Below are 21,354 nucleotides of genomic sequence, written 5' to 3' on the forward strand. Positions count from 1 at the left end.
AGACTGTGTCAGGAAGTCACAGCATCTCGGAGCCTGATGGGCTGCCTACTCCTCCAGGACCCAGGGAAGCCAAGCGACTTGCTCCAGGGTGCACAGCCTGATCACAGGGTTCCCGACATTGGATTCTTTCACCACCCAGGGAAGAAAAAGCCCAAGGTGGCATTAATAGTTACATCCCAGCTGCCAGTTCAGGTTTTTCCTACCCTTGTTTCTGCACCATCTGCAGACTGTGGGCCCCCAAAGGTTAATGGCTGCAGAGATGTGGTCTGTTTGACCTAAGGACAGGATACCCTGCAGTTAGGCTACAGCTCCAGGACAAAACCCGCTGGCCTGAGTCAGTGCTGGGCAGGGTGCAGTGAGCAAGCCCCTCTAGCAGCTCTCTGGGAGACTGACTAGGCATCTGCGTCCTCCAGCAAATCTATAAATCACCAGTTTCTGGGAACATGTGTGTCAGCAGGGTGTGTTTGCACGTGCCTGGCAGGGAGGTTTGAGTATGATGTCTGTGTAGGGTGCGTCTGGCGCTGTGGGTGTCTGTGATAGTGTGAGGGTGAGAGCGTGAGTGTGCCAACGCAGCGAAGAGCGTGGAGGCCCAGGATAAATGAAATCTGAAATGAGAAGTGGTGCACGCCCATAATCCCAGCTGCTCAGGAGGCTGAGGCAGGAGGATTTGCAAGTTGAAGGCCAGCCTCAGGAACTCGGCCAGGCCCCAAGCAACTTAGTGAGACCCTGTCTCAAAATAAAAAATAAAAAGGGCTGGGGATGTGTCTCAGTGGTTAAACACCCCTGGGTTCAATCCCCAGTACCAATAAAGAAATAAATAATCATTGAGAAGATGTGATTATCAGTATAAACTTCTTTATTTTATGTTTTAAGAACAATTTTCTTGAAGAAAAATCTGTAGACAGTCAAAAAGTTCAAACAGGAGCTGAGGCAGGAGGATCATTTAAGCCCAAGAGTTCAGGGCTGGCCTGGGCAGCACCAGACCCCTGTTCAAAAGAAAGAAAGAGAATAGTGCTGCAAGCATAAAACAAATGCAGCAGTCCTGCCAGCCCCACCCTCGAGCCGCTGCCGCTGATGTCCTCAGCAGGTGCCTTCTCAGCTGCCCTGCAGGCGTCCACTTGGAGATTTGACTTTTATGTTCTTCCAGTGCCCCCAGCTTTGCTGTGCTCCCTCTAGGATCTTTCTGTTCACTTCTGTCTTGTCATTATCATTTGAATCCAGTTCTCACCTGATCCAAGCAGAGTAAAGTCCTTGTACCTTTTCATTTTCCCACCCCCTTAGTCTTCTGTGCTTGCCAAGCAGCTGTGTCTTCTCACCCAGTCTCCCTTGACTTCAAATGTAAATTCTCCGCGTGGTCAAACTCGTCGGTTCTTTTATGCCCCTGGAAACCTCTTTTCTTTCCTGGAGTCTGCTCTGACCTGGGTGGGCTGTTCACCTGCCTACCTACCATCCCCAGGCCTCCTTTTCTCCTTTGTCTCTCTCCTATGTCAGATTCCCCGTTGGGGGGGGGGGGGGTCTCCTTGACCGTGTGTCTTCTCTTTCCAGCTTCACCCCCCTTGGCTGTTTAACTTCCTGAGAGAGGTTGCACAGGAGGAAAAAAAATTCTCTTGAGAACTTGCAGGTCTGAAAATGCCTTTATCCTGTCTGCTCACTTGATCGATGGTTTTGCTGAATATAGACTTCTAGATTAAAAATAATTTTCTATTTCAAGTTTGAGAGCATCTCACCATTGTCTTTTTTTTGGTACTAGTGATTGAACTCAGGGGCACTTAACCACTGAGCCACATCCCAGCCCTTTTTAAAAATTTTAAATAGAGATAGGGTCTCACTGAGTTGCTTATGACCTCCCTAAATTGCTGAGGCTGGCTTCGAACTTACAGCCCTCCTACCTCAGTCTCCCAAGCTTCTGGAATTTACCAGCATGCACCACCACACCTGGCTTGCCATTGCCTTCTTGCTTCTGATGTTACTGTGAAGAGATTTGATGTTATTCTTGTTCCTGATCTTTGTATCAACCTTGGGAAGCTTTCAGGGTGTCCCCCTAACCCCAGCCTTCTGAAAAAGTGTGGGGACTGCCCACTTTGACTCTCCTTCACCAACCTGGACATTGATGGACCATCTCAGTCTGTTCTGGAAATTTTTTCTGCTTTCTTTCTTTGATAGTTTTTTTCCCTTCCCATATTGCCTTTTTTCTACAGTTCCTCCTGTTTAGACATCAGTTTCTGGATATCATTCTTGAATATTCCTCTCTTCTTCTCCTTTGCATTTATTTTTATTGTTTATTGGTTAGTTTGCTTGTTATCATTATCGTTCCATGTTCTGAACGATCATTTTCAACCTTTTTTTCCATAAAGTATTGATTTTTTTCCTACTATCATAGTTTTAATTTCTAAGAGTTCTATTATTTTCAGATTAGCGTCTCTTAAGAAAGCTTCTTGTTCTTATGTCATGGATGAAATATCTTCTCTGAGAATATTTAAAAAGTTATGAGATTTTTATTTTCTGTTCTCTGTATTGCTTCTGTTACTGTTTTTTTCCTTCTACCTTGGGCTCTCAAATGTTTTGACACCATGACTGGTCCTATTTCTATTTAAAATTTTGATATTTTGCTCATCAAAGTACCATCAGTTTTTGTCAGTAATTTTGATTTTTAAAATGTCATATCAAAATGTTCCTTATCTTGATTCTTGAGTTTTCTAACATCATCTTGAATATTGCACCTGAGGTAAACACCTCACTTACCTCACCCCAGTACTGGCCTTGAGGTGGGACCTCAGAGGACACATTCCCACTCCCTGCCCCGTTTTCTGGATCCTGAAGAACCAAGAAACAGGACAGGCATGGTGGAATGATGGAATTGACAGCCAGGCCAGAGTGATCCCTGAGGTGGGAGATTTCTGACCTCTCATTTCCCACCTTACAGCTTTGTTGTGTCATTGGGTAAATTATCAACGCCTATTCAGGATCAGACACGATGGGCTATGTCCCAGTCTACAAAGAGGACCTTCCAGAAGAGAGTCACAGAGTGGCAGCTTTCTGGAAGCAATTGCTAGCTGGCATTCAGAAAAGGCAGTGGGTTCATTAAGAGCCCGTATGGAGTCAATAACACAGGGGCTTAAGAAACAGCAACACATTCTCGGGCTCCACCCTGGACAGAACTGTTCAGAAATATGAGATAGAGCCTGGAAATTTGTTTCTTTGAAAGTCCCCTATGTGAGGCTGGGGGTGTGTTTCAGTGGTAAAGCCCTTGCCTAGCACGTGTGAGGCTCTGGGTTCAACCTCCGGCACTGCAAAAAATAAAGTAAAGTTTCCCCTCTGAATTCTGATGATTTTCTATAGACCAGAATGCTTAATCTGTAAGATTTCAAACCAATTAGTTGGCAGATGGATGGCCAGAACACCGGGCTTTCTCAAGAGCCACATGGCTGGTACTTGAACAGGCAACTTCCACCTGGGCTTCATGACCCCTCCGCAGCTGCACACCAAGAGTCCACACTCAAGAGCAAGGCCACCTAGGAGGAGACTCCTCCTCTGCCTTTCTTGTTGTCCCCTGCTTTGCCTGAGAGATGCAGGATCAGACTTTCAGAGGTAGCCTGTCTGGAAGAGAGAGTTCTGACTCACATCAGGAGACAGAAGACCTCCCCACTGAGCTGGAATATTAGCCTCAGGCCAGATGAAACTACTGGATAAATACCAACCCTGGCACTTGTGGGGAGAGTAAGTTGGGAGTGAGGCGGTTTAGAAAATTCCTGAGGGAAGACTTGGGGCTGCTCAGTGCCCATGACTGGGGTGATTCAGGTGCATGAAGTGGCTGCCAAGGACAGAGGCGGGCAGCAGCTGCGTTAATAGAACCCCATGGAAACCTGGGGGGCCGGGTCAGGGCTCTGGGGACCCTGTAGGCTATTTCTCAGCCGGACCATGGCTGAGGGGCTTGTGGCCCCTTTCAGGCAGCTATCTAGAAACCAGAGGAGATGGACAAGATGGTGAAGAGACTTGAACCCTTGTCCTAGAAGGAACGGTGGGAGGCTTTTGGGGTACTAGCTGGCTATAGAGAAGCCTCGAGGTGTGGCTGTTTTCTTTTTTTCTCTCTCTTTTTCTTCCCTCCCTCTCCATCTTTATTTCGTTGCGCCCAGGGCCTCACCCATGCTGGGCCCTCACCCTGCCCCTGATTGCTCCCCTAGCCCAGTGTGCCTGTTTTCTAATTGCCACAGGGCTGCAACTGGGGCAGAAAAAGTAGAATTGATTTTCCTCCATGTCACTTATCACCTCCTGTGCTGAATTATCTACTGACTTGTTTATGTCGGCTGTCTTCCCCACCGACATAAGCACCTCGAGCTGCTCTGTCACCTCCGTCACCACAGTCAGTGCCTGGCCCAGGGCAGGTGCTCCTCCGAGGGAACAAGGGAAGGAGGGATCAGACTTCTCCATCCCCAGAGGTCTCCAAAGATGTGGTTGTTGAAGAGAAGAGTGGTGCCTGGGGTGGGCTGTTGGACTCTGTGGCCTCTGAGGACCTCTGCTCTACTGACTCTTGGATTCTTCCTCAAGACCATAAGAGAACATTGGTGTTTATACACAACGGAGCTTATGTGACTGGGTGACCCTGTGCCAGGGTCCCCAGGGGGCTTGCATGCATTCCCTGCCCCACCATGAGCCCTTAGGCCTTGCCCAAAGCAGTGTCAACCAAGGATGCTGATGACCCCCTGGCTCGGCCAGTCCTCACCCCCAGTCTGGGGAACAGGCAGCCTCAGCCTCAGTGGAGCCCAGTGAAGGCTCGCAGAGACTCCTGCTTCTCCTGCATCTCTGGGAGCTCAGCAGCCCTGTGGCCTAAGGAAATCTGCTTTACATCATGGCTTGGTGGCAAAGGGTGGGCAAGACAAGGCCAGGGTGTGGGAAGAGGATAGTACAGCAAGTTCGCTTTTGTCTGTTCCAGAGTTTTCTTGGATTTCAACAGAAAAACACTTCCACCAACCATCTGTCTCACAGCTTGGTTTGTGCCACAGCAACCAGACTCTAGGTACTTTTGCTCTGGGGCCATCTGAAGGGGCTCCTGTTCCCTTTGCCTTATGTGTTAGTCAGTTTTTCATCACTATGACAAAGTACCTGAGAAAAATAGTGTAAAGGAGCAAAGATTTATTTTGGCTCTCAGTTTCAGAGTTTTAGTCCATGATTGGCCGTCTTCATTGCTTTCAGGCTGTGGTGAGGCAGAACATCATGGCAAAAGCTACTTACTTCATGGCAGTCAGGAAGCAGAAGACAGAGAGAGAGAAGGGGTCAGAGGCAAGATCTAATCCTCAAGGACCTACTCCCTTCAACTAGATCCCACCTCTTCCCCGTAGTCCATTCAGCTATAATCCGTTGACGAGGTTAGTGATGATTCCATCACTTCCCCAAAGCCTCGCCTCTGAACATTGCTGCACTGGGGACCAAGCCTTCAACAAGCCTTTGGGGGACGTTCCAGATACAAACCCCAACACCTTTCCCACACCTACCCAGGAGCACCTCAGAATACCTTCCTGGCTGTGAGCTGTAGTTTTGGCCCCTCTATCCCAGCGCCGCTGCTCAGCCCCTGTGCCCAGGACTCTTGCCTGGCCACCTTATCACAAAGCTTCTTCTAACTCAGAAGCTCTTGCTTTAAAGGCTTTGAGATATTCAGCCTGCACTCCATCCTCAGGATGAGCTGGTGGCTCTGAGCCACCATTTACTCCCTACATTTACTCCCACTCTTCACCACATCTCAGTGGAAATAGGATTCTTGTCCAGGATTTCCAGAGATTTTCCACCTAGTCCAGTCTAGTCCCTAGACTCTGGGAACCCTGGGATTTTTTTTTTTTTTTTCTTTTAGTGGTTGGGGAAGCCATTGTGCAAAGTCAGAGACCCCGACGTACTGCAGTTTATTTAAGAGAAAGGAAGCCTTGAATGAAGTTTCTCTTCCAGCCCCGGGATTTCCAAGGCCGACTCCCAGGCTTTCTTGGTTCCATGGATCATGTCTAGAACCAGGCTTTAGGAGGAACCAAGCTAGAGAACATTCAGATTTCAAAGTGTCCCCCATTTTCACTCTATCATAGAAGAGATCTCCTCCTCTCACCCCAATAGTTCCCTGGCCCAGCTTCCAGAAATTCTCTCTCCTCTCTGGCTCAGGCAAAACTTCTGAGCTCATGCATCATCATGGCAGGCCTGGAATGCCGAGGGACTGGTGGTGAGGCAGGCACCCTGTCATCCAGGACAGTTGGGCAGAGACAGACAAGTGGATGTGGTGCCTGCCTGGTTTCTGCAACCTTCCAAAAGAGGCAGTTCCCCATGGGAGGCCTTCAGGACACCCCCCCACCCTGGCCCCCCAGTTGATTGCAGAGCCTGGGAAGCAGGGACAGACAGCAAGCAATGCTGCCTCATGCCAGTGCACACAGAGCAAGGGATGAGGGGGGACCCGGACAGGAGACCTCTGGGAATGCGCACGGCAGGAGGAGGGAGAGAAAAGTCATGAGCTACACTTGGAGAGAGAAGATAAGAGGTTTTGTGAGAAGGAAGGGAGTCCAGACGTCTCGTCTCCAGCGCTGTGGAAAGTCTGGCAGTCCTGGCCCTTACTCTTGGCCCTGACACATACCAGCTGCGTGGCCTTGGGACTCTTGTGAGCCCTTGCCAGTTCCCAGTTTCCCAAATAGGGGTGGTCAGTGCTGATCTGCCTCGTTGAGGCTCAAGAACAAAATGTGGGGCTCCAGGTGGCTCACAGTCCAGGTGGTCTCCCCACCCCACTCCACCTGCCTGGCTCCTCAGCCCCGGGTGTATCTCCCTCTTAGTCCCTCTTCTTGACTCTTTTCCATTTTCCTTGAGCTCCTTCCTTTCTTTCTCTTTCTTTTGCAAGTGAGATTTATGTTTAAAAAATTAAATTTTATATTTTATTTTGGGACAGAGTCTCACTATGTTGTTCTAGCTAGCTTTGAACTCGTGGGCGCAAGCCATCCTCCTGCTTCAGCCTCCCTGGTGCTGGGACATTAGCATGGGTCACTGTATCTGGCTTAAAATGAACCCTTTTGAAATGAACAATCTGGTGGCCTTTAAAACATTCAAAATGTGCAGCCACCATCTCCATCTGATTCCAAAATATTTTCATCACCCCAAAAGGAACCCTGTGTCCATTAAACAGTTTTCTCCCCCACACCCTGCCCTGGCAACTGCCAATCTGTATTCTATTTCTATGGATTTGCCTGTCTGAATGTTCATGTTTTCCCAATATCCCTATGTTGAAGCAGAATTCCCAGTGTTCAAATAAGCAATACCTATGTGTATGACATACAAATCATACAGTTTGTGTCCACGCCTTTTGTGTCTATGTGGTTTCTTTCCCTTAGCATAATGTTTTTGAGGTTCATCCATTTTATGGCTAAATAATATTCCACTGTATGGATATGCCATAATTTATTTATCCATTCATTTATTGATGGACATTTGGCCTGTTTCCACCTTTGGCTATTGTGAATAGTGAATAGTGTGCTGTGAACATATGTGGAAGCTTATTTTTTGAGTACCTGTTATCAATTCTTTGGGGTATGTACTTAGGAGAGGAACTGCTGGGTCATAAGATTATTGTATGTCTAACTTTTTTTGGAGGGGGTGGGTACCAGGGATTGAACCCAAGGATGCTTAACCACTGAGCCACATCCCCTGCCTGTTTCATTTTTTTATTTTGAGACAGGGTCTCACTAAGTTGCTTAGGGTCTCGCTAAGGTGCTGAGGCTGGCCTTGAACTTGCTATCCTCCTGCCTTAGCCTCCCAGGTTGCATCATCACGCCTGGCCTACGTGTCTAACTTTTTGAGGAGTTGCCACTCTGTGTTCCAGAGCAACTGAACCATTTTCCCTTCCCACCAGTTATGGCTGAGGGTTCCAATTTCTCTATATCTTTGCCAACACTTGTTACTTGTCTACTTGTTTTTGGAGAGGGGTACCAGGGATTCAACTCAGGGGCACTCTGCCACTGAGTCACATCCCCAGACCTATTTTGTATTTTATTTAGAGACAGGGTCTCACTGAGTTGCTTAGCACCTTGCTGTTGCTGAGGCTTCTTTGTACACTCAATCCTCCAGTCTCAGCCTCCTGAGCTGCTGGGATTACAGGTGTGCACCACCATGCCCGGCTCCTTTTTTTTTTTTTGTTACAGCCATCCACGTGGGAGTGAGTGGTTTTGCTTTGCATTGCCCTACTAACTAATGATGTTGAGACTCCCTGTGCTCATTGACCATTTGTATACCTTTTTTGGAGAAATGTCTATTAAAGTCCTATGCCAGCCTTTTTTTTTTTTGGGGGGGGGGGTCATTGCCCAGTTTTAAATTGGGTTGTTTGTCTTGGGAAAATTCCTCAACCCTCTGAGCTGACTTTCATCTTTGCTATTGCAAAGATGTTGTATGGTCATGTACGTGAAGGGCCTGGCAAGGGTTGGGAATGATAAACACTAGCTGGCTGAATTAGGCTCTGGTCTGTGGTAACAACCACATCCTGGTTCTCCCAGGACAGTCTTGGTTTTAGCACTGAATATCCAGTTTCCTTCACCTGGGACACCCGTAAGCTCCAGGCAAACTGGGACAGTTGGTTACTGGTCCCAGGGAAGATCGGGTGCATCTGCTATAGTCTGAATGTTTGTGTCCCTTCCCAATTTCATATGTTGAAGTGGAATCCCCAATACAATAATATGTGGTGGTGGTGGCTTGAGGGGTGATTAGGTCACAAGGGTGATGAATGGGATCAGTGCCCTTATTAAAGAGCTCTGAGGATGCGTGCTTGCCCCTTCCACCATGGAAAACTACAGCAACAAAATGCCATCTATGAAGCCCTCACCAGACACTGGACCCCCCGATGCCTTGATCTTGGACTTCCTGGCCTCAGGAACTATGAGAAATACATTTCTGTTGTTTATAAATTACCCCGTCTAAGGTATTTTGTTATAGCACATCATTGCCAAATCATCACTCTGAATCAATTTTCTCATCTACAAATTGGGAGCAATAATGCTTCATAAAATTGTTATAAAAAGCCAACAAGCTAAATGGTTCAGAAGGTTAACCAGAAAGATCCCTCCCAGACCTTACCTGAAAGTACAAAAGTAGGATTATAGTAACAAAAGGGAATTCCCTGGCCTGAAACCTCAGTCACCATCCTTCCTCTCCCCTCGGATGGTGAGGGACCCACAGCACTGGCAGCACCTGGGAGCCGATGGGAGATGCAGACTCTCAGACCCACAGAAGCAGATCTGATTCCCTGGTAATTCCTAGGACGCTCCAGTTTGAGAAGAATTACCTTATAGCAAAGGATTTCAAGTAGAGGAAATCATCCAGGATTGTCTGGCCAAACTCATCACATTTAAGAGCATGAAAATTGGAAGCCACATAAATGCCCAGTTAAAAGGAAATAGTTACACTCTCCTCTGAGGGGACTCTCATGAAACCATTACAGATCGTGGTTCCAAATACCATATTCACTATCAAAATCTCCTTTAATGTCATTAAACATGACAGTCATATCCAGTTCACAAAACTGGATGACCAGCCGGAAGCAGTGGTACAGGCCTGTAATTCCAGTGGCTCAGGAAGCTGAGGCAGGAGGATCGCAAGTACAATGCCAACCTCAGCAATGGCAAGGCACTAAGCAACTCAGGGAGGCCTTGTCTCTAAATAAAACCCAAAAAAAGGCTGGAGATGTGGCTCAGTGGTTGAGTGCCCCTCAGTTCAATCCCCAGTACCCAAACCAAACCAACCAAACAAAAAACCTGGATGACCAGAGGGATCATAACTATGGAAAATTACATACATGTGAAAACACCAGAAGGAAATATGCCAACACAGGACCAGATGAGGCATCGGGGGCAGTTTTTGATTTTCCTTGTTGTGGAATTCTCTGTGGTTACAGAGTACATGGTTATACTGTCAAACCCTCTGGTGGGCTGATACCCCTCAAAGCCCATGTGTTGAATCAGCACCAGCACCTCCCTGAGTGTTTAGGGCATTAAGGCGTGCTTGGGCTGGAAAGCCAACCAGGCTGCCCTTCTTCCAAGCCTAATCCAAATCTGTCAGCCTCGCCCACCCTGATACTGTCCTACCCCAGGGAATCAAGAGCCTCTTTGTCTAGTTGGGTCCTTCCAACCCAGGTTATACCAGGTGACTCACTTCCTGCAATTCTGTGATGATGAGTACTCTGTGCAGGTTCATTGCAGCCCGAGGTTCCAACATCTCCAGAGGGCAGCTGGATGTTACGATGTGATGTCTAGGTCCATTTTTCGTTGCTATAACAGAATACCAGTAATTAACAAAGAGTAGAGGCTTATTTAGTTCACAAAGTTGGAGGCTGAAAGTCCAAGGGCAGGTGGCCACATTTGGTGAGGGTCTCATGGTGCTGCGTCATAACATGGCAAAAGACTAGAAGGGCAGCTGGGAATGGCAGCATGTGCCTGTGATCCCAGGGGCTTGGGAGGCTGAGGCAGGAGGTTTGTGAGTTCAAAGCCAGCCTCAGCAACTTAGCAAGGCTCTAAGTGACTTAGTGAAGCCCCTGGGTTCAATCCTCAGTACACCCCTGCTCCTCAATAAAGAACAGAACAAAACAGAAGGGCCAGCAGCTGGGTGTAGAAGAGAGAAAATATGAGGGGCAGCCTCACTTCAGAATGTGACACAGCCTCTTGTGTTAGCCAATAATTAATGAGAAGCGTATTGATCCCTCCTAATGACCTAAGCCCCTCTTCAAGGTCCCACTCTCAACACTCTTACACTGGGGACCACATTTCAATATGAGCTTCAGAGCTGAGAAAATAATACCAACCGGTGATGTTCAAGGAGAGCTTCCTGAGTGCCAGCTTCGTTCTGTAACTTCACATTGAACCCACACAACTACCTCTTTACTGCCTTTTCATCTAGAGGTGAAGTTGCCTTTCCAAGGTCACAGAGCTAATGAGTGCCAGAGTCTGGACAGAACCCAGGTCGTTCTGCATTCAGAGTCTGAACTCTTCACCACCATTTCCTTCAGGAACAAAAATAAGTGATGTTTTGCTGCACCCTGTACTTCGATTTTAATCAATTAATTAATTTTTGTGGTGCTGGAGATTGAACCCAGGGACTACCACTGAATTACAACCCAGTCCTTTTCAGTTCTTCTTTGGAGACAGGGTTTTGCTAAATTGCTGCAGCTGGCCTTGAACTGGCAATCCCAGCCTCCCAAAGCGCTGGGATTGCACATGGAGGCCCTGGGTGTGTGCCACCACACCTGGCTCACAGTATACTTTTAGATCTCCGACTTCTCTCTGTGTAACAGTCCTGGGAATCTTCTTCAGATGCAGATCCTGATTCAGTAGGTTTGGGGTGGCCCAGAAGTCTGCATTTCTAACAAGCTCCTGAATAACGCTGATGCTGCTGGTCCTGAGGCATACTTTGGGGAGCAGAGATCTAGAACACATTCATTCCCATTGGTTTTGTAAGACCTCATGGAACTGTGACAGCAGGGATTGGGATGTCCCTTCCCCCTAGACATCTCAGTAGCACTTCCTGGGTTGGACCCAGCTGCTTGCCGTACCACCCTGACAAGATTGTCTGGCCAAGCTCTCCAGCCAGCCCTGCAGGACACTCTTGGTCACTTGCCCCAGCATCCCCACCTGCCAGTTGGCTGCAGGTGATGGGCTGATTGTGACAGCTCAGCCAGAACTCCTGTTCAGAAACGTCTTGAACTCAGCCAAGGTAAATGCAGCCCCACTGTCAGAAACCAAATGCCTGGCAAGCCTCCGGGCACGAATAATTGAGGCAGAAGAGACACTGTACCAGCAGACAGCCGTTCAGGATAGAGAGGGAATTGTTTTGAAGAGGCCGCTTCCACAATCAAGATGTTTTCTGGAAAGGTCCAACAAAATCATTGTAATAGTTTCCACTTACCAAACGCCTACTGTGGGCCAGGCAGTGGGTTAAGAGCTTTATGTTGATATGTTTCATCTAATCCTTTCAGGAACGCTGCAAGAAGATTCCTGATGAGAGGGCTGAAGCTCGGAGAGAGGGTTATGCTTGGTACCAATTATTATGCAATGGAGCCAGTTTTTGAACTTGACTCCAAAGCCCATGCACTTGATCCTAGAGCCATGTTTTGCAAATTGTCCTCCACAGAAACCAAGGGGCTCCCGAGGTGCTCCATGGGCTGCTGTGGGGAGGAGGTGGTGGAGAAGGAGGTAGTACAGCAGACTGGCCTCAGACCTTTTTTCTTTCCCCCAAGCTGGCTGTAATTCGTTGTGCTGCCATGAAAGATTAGTTGGAGGAAAGGATCGTACAGACAGAGTTGTTTGAAATTCACAGTCTGCTGCCTCCTTGAGTGAGCATGGACTGTTGACCACGTGTTGCAGAAACCCACTTTCCCTTGGTGGACTTGCCAAGGGGTCTGGCTTGTGCTGACCCTCCTTTTTTTTTCATACCAGGAATTGAACCCAGAGATGCTTAACCACTGAACCATATCCGCAGCCCTTTTTATTTTTTATTTTTTTATTTTGAGACAGGGTCTTGCTAAGTTGCTTAAGGCCTTGCTAAGTTTCTGAGACTGGCTTTGAACTTGTGATCCTCCTGCCTCAGCCTCCTGAACCACTGGGATTACAAGTGTGCACCACCATGCCCATGTGCTGACCCTCTATTTAATGTGAGATCATCCTATCAAGTCTTCTAACCAAGGCTTCTAGCCTCCAGTAGCTATGCCTAGAGCTGTAGTAAAGACAGCAGGTCATGTGTGGTCATGGACTGTGGATGCTGGGACTCCCTCAGGCAGGGTCATTGCCAGGCACAGCCTCTACATCTTTTCTTTTCTTCTTTTTTTTTTTTAAGTGCTGGGGATGGAACCCAGGACCTTCCACATGCTAGGAAAGTGCTCTACCACTGGGCTACATTCCAAGCCCTTTTAATTTTGTTTTAATATGAGGTCACACTAGGTTGCCTAGGCTGGCAGTGGAACTTGCGATCCTCCTGCCTCAGCCTCCCAAATAGCTGGGATTACAGGTGTGCACCAACACACTCCGCATCTACATCCTTTTAAAGGACACAACGATATGCATTATGGTGAATGAGCCCTGGGATTTACTGACCTGAAGAGGCCAAGTAAGGCTTTGTATTAATTAGGATACAAGTTTCGGCTGTTGTAACAAGTGCCCAATTGACAAGGCACTTAGACACAAGAGAAATCTATTCTACGCTCACATGTAAGTGTGAGACGTATTGTCTAACATGTAATGGTGGACAGAATGTCTCATGGTGTTGGGGACCCAGTTTCCTGTCTCGTGGCTCAGCTCCTTGCAACATGTGCCTTCCATTTTGCAGTCTAGGATGGCTGTTTCAGCTCCCACCATCACATCTGCATTCCACCCAGGCAAGGGGAAGAAACCCCGTTCCTATTAAGGGCCATGGTTCTGCTCGTCTTCCATTGGTCAGACCTAGAGTCATGTAGCCACACCTACCTCGCCAGGTTCCCCTCAGTTCTCATCTCTTTTCATCCATTCAGCCAAGATGCTCCTAAGGTATCCTCTCTCCCCTCTGGGGACCACAGTCTTTGGTAGTCAGTAGATTCAGCTGACAGCAGTTTCAGCTCCTAAGTGTCCATGGCCTTTGAAGCTCAGCTTTAAAGCATCTAGCTTCTCTCTCGGTGGCTCGAGTTTACCCTCCCTGAAAAGGGATCCGATTGGCTCAGGATGCATAAGTAGGCTTCCAATAGATGGTTGTCTTTGAATCATGTGATCACCTGTGTCCAATCAGCCTGGCTGAGGCAGCACAGGAGCCTGTGGCGGACATGGTGGGTGCAGTCACTCCACAGAACCTGTGGGTGGGGAGCAGATGTCCTTGTGTAAAACATGTCTGGCCTAGGACACCCTTTAAAATATGATGCCCACCTAGGAATCTTTGTGAGCAGGGCTTCATACAACACTGATCTCCCAGGAGCATCAGAAATTCTAGACTGAGAGGATTGGTTTCAGAAAGCCCTAGGTAAATGGGGTCAGTTTTAATTTCATCATTGGTCATTGCATCATTGAGAAACCTGAATACAGTCTAGTTTCATAAAGAACTTGGACAGAGACAACTGATGAGGCCCCCACTCCCACCCAAGTCTCTTACCTTTTATTCCACAAGCCCTGAGTGGTTGGCAGAATTTTATCTCCCTGGGCATGGGACAGATTGGAGGACACTGGCCAGATAATCAAGCCTTTGTACAGCTTTGCCTCCAGAAAGTGAAAGGCATTCCCAGTCTTTTTTATTTTTTATTTTGAGGCAGAATCTCACTAATTGCTGAGGCTGGCCTCGAACTTGGCTCCTCCTGCCGTTGCCTCCTGAGTCACTGGGATTACGAGTGTGCACCACCATCCAGTTCACCCACTGGTGAGAGGCTGATGCTGTTCAGTTATGGTGCTTCCAAGGCAGTAGGTATTAGTACAGAGGGGACAGGTGACCCAGGCCCAGCCATCCCGAGGTACACTGGTTTCTTCAGTGACTGGGGAGCTGTGTACTCTCCCCATCTTGCTATGGACCAAGATATGTGTCAGTTAGGCTTAGAAGGAACCCCATGTTGAGAGAGGCAGAGAAGAAAGACTGGCAGAACTTGGCCTTGACTATCCCTAAGCCACATTCCCAATCAACTCTAATCATGACCATGGGGTTTGCTTACCCTACTTCCACCCCTCTTTCCTAACTGAACTGTGATTCCCCAGGTCCTGGGAGATGTGGGTTGATCACATGCTGACCCCTCTGGAAGTGACTGAGAGGGGTGAGGGGTTTCTCCTTTTCCACCTGAACAAGGAGGCAGGCTGCCTTGGCTTCCACAGGCAGCCCTCTTTGGACCATAGGGCAGTCACACTCAAGATGGCACCCTGATGACATGAGAGTCATCCATGTGCCACACGTGCTGCCCAGCACTGGGCTCTGGGTTGTTTGGTCTAGCTCACTGCCAAAGCTGGGTCCAGCTGGGCTTCCTATTCTTTGTCACTGAAAGCATCTCTCTGCTGGTGTCACTTCCTCAGAGAAGAGCTCACAGAATTGGAGCTGCCCTCCTGTTCAGAATGTCCCAGCTATGGGAACGCGCTCGGTGACTTGGATTCCAAGAGGAGGCAGCTGGTTCCTCCCAAGTGACTTTCGTCTCATCTGACATCAGAGCTGGATGAGGAAGCTGCACCTGTTGGGCCCACACTGTGCATTCTCAAAATGGCTTTGGATCCATTGGCTTTGGGATCCTCGTCATTCATCTCATTTAACAAGCAGATCCCGAACCAGGTACCAGGGTGTGGAGATGACTGCACCATGGTCCCTGAATCCCCTCCTTCATAAAGGACCCACAGTTGTCCTCCTGGTGTGAGAGATTTTAACCCATGTATGATAAGTGGCCTAAGTCGCATTCCAGTGGGGCACTTGCTTAAAGACCTGAGAGACAGTGGACAGAGCAAAGGTCATTGTCTTTAAATGACATTGACATGGTTTCAGACAGTTATATGATCTCAGTTTTCCCACTTAGAAAATGGAAATAATATTAGTGCTCACCTCCCAGGGCTGCAGGTAGTAGGGACTGTAAAATGCCTGGCTCACTGCTGGCCTAGCAAAGGCCAGCTTTGCTTCTCCTCCCTCCCAAACCACACTTCCCCCAGTGGCTTGGTCCTTGACTATGCCCAGGAGTGACCTGTCTCCAAGTCACCTCTCCTTCCATCTGCAGTTTGTCCCCACCCCCACGCCCATCACCATGTAGTGTCCCTTGGCCAGTGCTCTGAATAGATACAGCTCCTCGCTGCACTGTCCTGGGGTGACCAAAATCACTTTGGGCTGGAAGAGGTGGTCTGGGAGTGTTTGGGACCTGAGGTGGATTCTGCATGGTGTTGCCCCAAGGCAGCCCTCCCCTGGTAGGCCAGTTATGCATGGCACTTTTTTGTTTATTTGGTACTAGGAGTTGAACCCAGGGGTGCTCTACCCCTGAGCTATACCCCCAGTCCTTTTTATTTTTTCTCTTGAGAAGGGTCTCACTAAATTGCCTAGGTTGGTCTTGAACTTGTGATCCTCTTGAGTCAGTCTCCCAAGTAGCTGGAATTACAGGCAGGCACCACCATGCCTGCCTGGCACTTGGCAATTGTGAAGCCTAGAGCAGTCTTGGCCTCACTCTGGCTGGCCTGAGCAGGGGTCTTTGGATATAGAGGCCCTTGATCTCCCTGGGTTCTGCTGACCATCGGAAAGAATCTCAACCTGTGGTTTGGATAAGATTTGAGGGTGTCCCTGAAGGCTTCATGTGTTGAAAATTTAATCCCCACTGTGAGGTATTAAGAGAGCCGTAACCAAATCCGACTATGAAGGAGCAGGGCCTCTGGGAAGTGATTAGGAGTAGAGAAGGCCACCAGGGCGGAGCCCCCATGAATGAATACTGCTGGCTTTATAAGAGGGAGAGAGAGCAGAGACTATGGACACGCACACAAACACACACACACACACACACACACACACACACGCGCGCGCGCGCGCGCACCTACCCCCTGTACTTGCCTTGCGATGCCCTAAATCACTTTGGGACTCAGCCAGCAAGATGGCCATCATTGGGAGCAGCCTGTCAACTTTTGACCAGACCACAAGCCAAAATAAACCTTTTTGGTTAGAACTCACCCAGCTGGTACTAGTGAGTCACTGGTAACAGCAAGTGGGCTCAGAGAGGCGGCAGCTCCTTGAGTCCAAAGGGATGCAAACTTGGCATCAGCTAAGCGGTGCCATTACAAAATGAACCCAAGGATCCCCCAGACATTAGAGAGGGAACACGGTGGCACATGGCTCCTCGGTGGAGCAGCAAAAACAGGGGCTGTGAACCAGACGATTTGTCCTCGTGTGACATAGAAGACTCAAAGCAACGGGTAGGCTGGGTGCATTGCCCATATTCCTTCCCTGTGCTGTCTTGGGGGAGGTAGCAGGAGATGTGTCAGCGTTTATTCGAGCTTTGCTGCAGTAGAACATGGCGCCTGTCCCAGCACCTGGGTGTCTGGAGGTTTGGGGAAGTTCCTACCCTGCAAGTCCAGGAAGCAGGAGGACTACAGCCAGTCCCACTTCCAGCCTTGAAGTAGCCTCTTCAACACTGGCCCGTGCACACTCCCAGGTGGGAACTGAGTCCAGCTGGCTTCCAGCAGGGGACCTGAACAGCACCTGCTCCCATCTGCTGCCTCCTGCCGCTTGGTAACATGATTCTGTCACAAGCAGAACACCTGGTAGTAGCAATAAAGCAAGCAAAGGATGAGTAGGCTTTCCAGGGACCTAGACTTCATGACTATTCTTTGCTCAGCAAATCCTCCAGCCAAGCACCTGCCCTGTGCTGAAGCACCCTGGGTGAAGATGGACCCTGCTCTTAATGAACTTCATCTATGGGACAGGCAGACATGGAGATGACCAGTAAAAAAGCCAAGTCAGTCATCACAAATAGGCAAGATGTGAAAGGTTAAGATGTTAAGAGGCTCAGGGGGTGAGGAGAGTTACCAGGGACATGGGGAGGCCCCCTGAGGAAGTGACCCCTGAGCTGAGGCCTGGGTGACGAGGAGGACTCAGTTTCTGAACAGGGTTGGGGAAGAGGTTTCAAGGACGGGAGGCACCAAGGCCTTGGGGCAGTCCAGGGCTTGGTGATTCCTGGAACTGAGGCCTGGAGCGTGGAGAGCAGGGAGAGAGGAGTAGGTGCTGGTAGGGGCCAGACCTACTGCATCGGGAGGGATCAGGAAGGATTTATGTTTGTACGTCACAGTTGAATCAAGGGACTTAAGAGGCATCCTTCCAGTATGCCTTCAAAGGGTTTTTTGCTGGCTGCATGGCTGCTTGCTACAAAAAATCAATTTTCTGTTAGTAAAGAAGAAAAGGGAATGGATGTTGGATAGGCAGTGACCAGAGTGTCCCCAGAACCTTGTAGATTGTGGTAAGAGGTGTGACCTTTGATCTGAGTGCAGCTTGGGAGCCACAGAATGTTCTAAGCAGGGGAGTGACATGCAGTGAGGGAAAAACTGCAGGTTGTCCCAAGTGAGCCTCAGCAGCACACACAACTAGGCATGTGTATTAGTTCTGCAGGGCCGCCATAACAAGTTACCCCAAATTTGGGGGTTTAAACATCAGAAATTTATTCGGAAGGGTGGAAGTGAGAAATCAAGACGTCAGCAAAACCATGCTACCTCTGAAGGCCAGAGGAAAACCCTTCCTGTACTTTCCTGGCTTCTGGTGGTTCCTGGCAATCCTCAGGGTTTTGTGGTTTGTAAACTGCCATCATGCGTCCTTCTTCCCTGTGTGTCTGCGACTGTGTCCAAATCACCCTCTTTTTTTAATTTTAATTTTTATAAATTAAGACATCATTTGTTGGACTGAGATTCCACCCAAACCTGGTGTGACCACATCTTTACTTGATTTTACTCTATTTCCAAAAATGGCCACAGTCACAGGTACTGGGGCTTAGGACTTGGATGTATCTTTTGGGGGAACACAATTTAAACCCACTACAGCATGCAAAAGGACTAAAGTGCTACCTAGATGCTGGCTTCACTAAATAGGGCCACTTGTTTCTCCCTCACCCATGCATCACAGAAGAGCAGCCCAGGATTTAAGGAGGCAGATTTGCCTCCCAGACTTCAGTTGCAGGACATTGGTCCTTCCCTGATCCCAGTCTCCTTTTCTCTCAGAAGGCAAAAGGAAGAGCCCAGGCTTCTGGCACAAGGTCTCAGTTTACCTGGTACATACTTCTTGAGCGCTGAGCATGTGAGAACTTTGAGTAATTGGCACAGAGGTGACCTTACCCATCCCAGTATGTCAGGGGCTCATAATTAAGGCAGAAAAAGACATTTATTTGTTTTTTTGTTTTTTGGGGGGGAAGAAGGGGGTTCCTGGTAATTGTACCCAAGGGTGCTTTACCACTGAGCTACAATCCCAGACCTTTTTATTTTTTATTTTGAGAGAGATATTTTTTATCTTGTTCACTTGCCGAGTTTGATCTTCAACTTGCAATCCACCTTGCCTCAGCCTCCAGAGTCACTGGGATTACCAGTGTTCACTAACACTTGTCTCACCCATTGGTTCTTCTTCTGTCAATTATGTTTTTGTTTTGTTTTGTTTTGCTTTGATTAGTACTGGTGATTAAACCCAGGGGTACTTTGGCACTTTACCACTGAGCCACAACCTTGGCCCTTTTTAATCTTTTTATTTTGAGTCAGGGTTTCACTAAGTTACTTAGGGCCTCAGTAAGTTGCTAGGTTACAGGCATGTGCCACCGTGCCCATCAGAAACAGACATTTAAGAGATTACATTTCTTCAAAATTTTAGGCTAACGGGTGTCCCCTAATAAAGTACTTTTTATGTGTGTGGTGCTGGGTTTCACACATGCTAGGCAAGTGCTCTACCACTGAGCTAATCCCCTGCTCCATAGATTACATTTTTATTTGATCTGTGGGCTGGGGTGGGGAGGTGAGCTGAAGTCACAACTATGACATGTTGTCAAAGCTTCAAAGCTGGGGGTTTGCAGACTGTCAGACGCATAGTGTTGTCCAGGGCCCTCTATATATTTTTTGCTTTGAGGACAAATATGATTAAAAAAAAAAAAAAAAAAACGGCTCTCTTGGAAATCCCAGGAGGCAGGTTGGGCACCAACAAACCCACTTTTGTACTCCTGCCTTTGCATGGTGAGCATGGACCTTTGTGTCTTGGTGGGTGATTTTTGGTAGTTTTTGTTTTGCTTTGCTTTTTTTTTTTTTTTCCTTTGCTTTGTTTTTGATTGAGCTGGGGCTGCCCACCAGAGATTGGTGGAAATGGGAGAGAATGAGCCCTGGGCAGCGGGGATGAAGAGGGAGGGGGCAGAAGTTGCTGTTTCTGCAGGGAGGCTGAGAGCTCTGGGCATAAGCATGGTGGCTTTGGTGCCGTGGGCAGAGCTGGAGAGCATCTTCCTCTGGGTACCCTCCCAGAATCCCAGGGTTGGCAGCGGTGGTAGCAATAGGAAGCAGCATCCCAGGCATGGGCACTTGCCCTCACCCCAGAGTGGTGGCTCTGTGGGTAAAATCCATCAACCCAAAAAGCCTGGGCCCATGCGACTCTTGAAAATAGTAGACACCAGTCACCCGTGATCACCAAAGGTAATGAGGGCCATTTGAAAGAGTTGGAGGTCCTCCCTGGGCAGATAGGGTCAGAAGGTCAATAAGAGCTGAGCATTGAAGAAACAGGAATCCGCTGAGAGAAGACAAGGGCAGTGATTCTTCCTCTGCAAAGGCAAGAGCGACCACTGGTGGCCTGAGACTGTCAAGGGAGTCTGATCTGGTGGGTGGGTGGGTGCCCAGGGGTGCATGGGGCGTGAGGGAAGTGAAGCCACAGAGAAGGGGGCTGGCTCATGCTGACACCTCACATGCCAGGCCCAGAGGTTTGCATTTTACCCCAAAGGGCAGTGTCTTCAGAGACCCCGCGTAGCTGAGAGCAGAGTGATGTGACGTCAAGAGCATTCTAGAGAAGCTTGACTGCATGCTCGGGTTGGTGCAGGGGTCGGCCCTCTGGAAGCAGGAGGGGGAGCGGCGCAGAGGCAGTGGGAACACACCACTGCACCCCACGTCTCTTCATCATCTTCCCCAGCCCACCTGACCCAGGTGCCCAAGTGTGACACCTGGCAGAAGAGCAGAGTCTGCCTCCCAGCAGGTGAAGAATGCAGGAGCCCCTGGTCCCTGCTGGACCCGGGGCAAGAGCCGGCTGGGCAGCTGGCAGCTTGGCAGGAACAACATTGTTTGCTCTGCTGTGTCTGCAGCCACTGCTGCTGGGCAGCCTGATTAATGACCCATGACTCCCAGGGCATCTCTGCAGTGGCTGCCAATGGAACCTGCCCGCCCTGCCTCCTGGCCACCTGGCCTCGTAGGTAGGTGCTGTTGGGCCAGCTCCAGAAGTGCAATGACATCCCTCTGCTCCCTGGATCTTCCACTCTTCTGTCAACCATTTCTCCAGCCTCCTTTAAACCCCATGGCCCGGGATGCTCCCACGTGGGAGCCCCCTGTGATCTGCCTTGTTCCACGTTTGATACCCTAAGTAACTCAGCAAGACTCTGTCTCTAGGTAAAATATAAAAAAGGGCTGGGGATAGGGTTCAGTGGTTAAGTGTTCCTTTTCAATCCCTGGTATCAAAAAAAAAAAAAAAAAAAAAAAACCCAACCCTGGTGACCCCAGAGTGGGTTCTGCATTACTCTGCTTGAGGGCCTGTGTGTGGGTGTTCTGTTTATGTATGTCGCATCTCCACCATCAGACTAGCACCTCCCCGAGATCAAGGTCAGCTTCCTGTAGACTGAGTGGGAAGGAGCAGAGGGTGGTTCCTGGCCTGCCTGATGCCTTATGCCTTCTGTGATTTTGTCTTGGGCACCTGCAG

General features: G+C 48.8%; 1 protein-coding gene across 1 annotated transcript in view; it reads left to right on the forward strand.

The window, feature by feature from the left end:
• The window catches only part of PLXDC1 (plexin domain containing 1), a 65,619-nt gene that overhangs the window by 9,596 nt on the left and 34,669 nt on the right, over positions 1-21,354 (forward strand).

The sequence above is a fragment of the Sciurus vulgaris genome, assembly GCF_902686455.1.
Source record: "Sciurus vulgaris genome assembly, chromosome: 3".
NCBI classification, from domain to species: Eukaryota; Metazoa; Chordata; class Mammalia; order Rodentia; family Sciuridae; genus Sciurus; species Sciurus vulgaris.